Source organism: Tupaia chinensis, unplaced genomic scaffold, assembly GCF_000334495.1.
Source record: "Tupaia chinensis unplaced genomic scaffold, TupChi_1.0 Scaffold000024_1, whole genome shotgun sequence".
Lineage (NCBI taxonomy): Eukaryota > Metazoa > Chordata > Mammalia > Scandentia > Tupaiidae > Tupaia > Tupaia belangeri.
The window spans coordinates 1,225,604-1,229,006 of NW_006159454.1; positions in this window are offsets into that span (position 1 = coordinate 1,225,604).

The following is a 3,403-nucleotide window of genomic DNA, read 5'->3' on the forward strand; positions in this document are numbered from 1 at the left end:
GCACTCTCTCCCTCCCTCTCTCTGGAGAACACCCTCACCCTCAGCAAACTAAACAGACACCCTCAGGGAAATGCGGCAGGAGAGAAAAGCAGGTGGCAGCGGATCTATGTATCTGGGGTGCCTGGCTTTCTCTGGGAGGAAGGTGGTCAGAAAACAGACTTTAAGGAACCAGTAGGTAACGTAATGGTTACATCACTGGACTCCCATGTAGTTGACCTTGGTTGGAGTCCTGGACCCGCTGGCTTAGACTCATGCCTGGTGCGTGTGCTTCTGTGCCCAAGATCCCGAGAGGAGAATGGAGGAGAAGGGATTGCGGCATGGCCATCCCACCTTCGGTGGTGGTGGTGGGGGATTTCTCGCTTTCTAAAGTCTCTGTCTTTCTCTGTTTCTCTGGCAAGTGTACGCACCCTATAGCAAAAATCTCTCTCTTAAAAAATAAAAAAAGATTTCAAAAACGGTAAATGTAGGGAACCAGCAAGTGGCGTGGTGGTTAAGGTGAGGGAAACGCGGCAGGAGAGAAAAGCAGGTGGCAGCGGGTCTATGTATCTGGGGTGCCTGGCTTTCTCTGGGAGGAAGGTGGTCAGAAAACAGACTTTAAGGAACCAGTAGGTAACGTAATGGTTACATCACTGGACTCCCATGTAGTTGACCTTGGTTGGAGTCCTGGACCCGCTGGCTTAGACTCATGCCTGGTGCGTGTGCTTCTGTGCCCAAGATCCCGAGAGGAGAATGGAGGAGAAGGGATTGCGGCATGGCCATCCCACCTTCGGTGGTGGTGGTGGGGGATTTCTCGCTTTCTAAAGTCTCTGTCTTTCTCTGTTTCTCTGGCAAGTGTACGCACCCTATAGCAAAAATCTCTCTCTTAAAAAATAAAAAAAGATTTCAAAAACGGTAAATGTAGGGAACCAGCAAGTGGCGTGGTGGTTAAGGTGTTGGACACTCCCACATGGCTAACCATGGTTCTAGTCCCGGTCCTGGTGGCTTGCTTTCTCATTTTCCCTCTCTCTCTCTGTGTCTCTCCCTGGTCAAATTTAAAAAAAAAAAAAAAAAAAAGTGAATAAATAAAATTAAATAGTTAAAAAAAATAACAGTAAATGCAGGATCAGTAGATGGTGCTATAGTTATGTTTCTAGACAGCCACATGGCCAATGGCATTTCAAGTTCTGGAACTGGAGGTTTGAAACCCAAGCAGGGCTCATGTGTGTACAAGCCCAAAATCCCAAGAGGAGAATGGAGTAGCAGGGACTGTGGTATGGCCATTCCCCTGGAGGGTGATTTCTCACTTCATCTCTCTGTCTCTCCAGTGAGCGTACGTGCCCTATAGCAAAAATCTCTCTTAAAAAAAGATGTTTTAAATCAACCTTCAGGAGGTATAATTTATATACAATCAAATGTATCCCTTTAAAGTATACATTTGACAGGCTTTGACCCCCGTATACACCCGAGCAACACCACAGTTAACATGGAACATTCTCATCATCTCAGAAGCTCCCTCATGCCTCCTTTGCAGTCCATAACCTACCCCAATCCCAGTCCCGGGCAACCCAACCTACCTCCGTTGCTATGAGACAGATTCGCCTATTTTATTTATGGAAGTATATCTCATTCCAGATGTGTGTATGAGTTTGCATGTGGCTTTGCTCCAGAGAAAGTTTCTGAGAGCCATGCATGTGGTTGCATGTGTCAGTATGTATTCCTTAGCGTCACCGAGCGCCCTGAATGGATATACCATGATTCGTTCATTCATGTGCCTGTCGATGGACATGCAATTCTTGGCCCCTGTGAGTAAAACTGCTATGAAGCTTTCTACACAAAATGTATGTCCTCGTTCCTTTTCTGCTATAGTCCTTTGGGCCTCTACAACAAAGTGTTCCAGGGGTGCATGTGCCCTATAGCAAAAAACCTCTCAAAAAATAAATAAATAAATAAACAAACCAAAAACAAAGTGTTCCAGACTGGGGGACTTATAGACAAGATGTTTATTTCTCGGGACGAGCAGATGGTGTAAGGGTTATGTCGCTGGACTTCCGCATAGTTGACTGTGGTTCAAGTCCCAGACCTAGCAGCTTAAACCTCACACCGGGCTCATGTGTGTATGTGCCTGAGATACCGAGGGGAGATTGGAGGTGAAGGGATTGTGGTGTGGCCACCTCCCCGTGGGTGATGTCTTGCTTTCTGTCTCTCTGTCTCCTCAGTGAGCACATGTGCCCTATAGCAAAAATCTCTCCAAAAAAAGAAAGAAAAAACGAATACATTATTCTCACAAGGAAGAGGGGACCCAAAACTCCTGGCAAAACGGATACAGTCACGTAAGAGAAAGATTTATTTCTCAAAGTCTGGAGGCTGGGAAGTCCAAGATTAAAGCATCCGCTGATTCAGTGTCTACTGATGTCTCGCTTTTTTTTTAATTTAATTTTATTTATTCATTCATTTATTTTAATTTGACCAGAGAGAGACACACACAAAGAGAGAGAGAGGGAAAGTGAGAAAGCAAGCCACCAGGTCTGGGACTCGAACCACGGTCGAGCCATGTGGGAGTGTCCAGCGCCTTAACCACTACACAACCTGCTGGCCCCCCTGAGGTCTCACTTCTCATCTCATGATCTGATCACCTCCCACTGGCCTCAGTTTCAAATACCACCAGCTCATGTGTGTGGAGAGGGCCCCAAAAGGCCTCCCAGCATCGGTGGCTATGCTCCCCACAGCTCCAGCCCACCTGCCTAGACCCCAAGCCCCACGTGGCCTTTCCCCACCTCCTAGAGCACTCAGCCCCTGTCCTGGCCCCAAACCCCTCTCTTCCTTGCTTTCTAGTTACCTGGGCCTGCGTATCTCAGCTTGCCAGGGTCTGGCTTCTCTCCTGCAGGCCGGCAGGGTCTGCCTCTAGGAGGTGCTGAAGGTGGACTGGGGTGGACCAGTAGAAGGCGTAATGGTTACGTTGCTGGACTCTTATGGAGTTGACTAGTTTGAGGCCCGGACTTGGAGGCTTAAAACTCGTGCCAGGCACGTGTGTGTGCATGCACCCAAAATCCCAAGAGGAGGATGGAGAAGAGATTGCGGCGTGGCCATCCCGTCTGGGGGGCGACGTCTCGCTTTCTGTCTGGCTCTCTCTGGTGAGTGCATGCAGAAAGACGGCCTGGGCTGCATGGCTCCCCGTGGTCTGTATCTGTTCCCTTGTCTCTCAGTCTCTGCGACCTTCCAAGTCTCTGGTTGGCTCTTACTGGGACACAGGTCACTCTCTATGCCTCAGTTGAGTCATTCACTTATCCCTGCAGTCTACACGTACCCGCTGAAGCCCCTGGCATCCCAAGGCTTCTGCCCTAGTCCCTGTCCTCAGGCTATGCCCAGGGTGGCAAGGATGGTGTGACCCTCACCTTGCAAAAAGTGAAAGTCTCACGATAGCAGG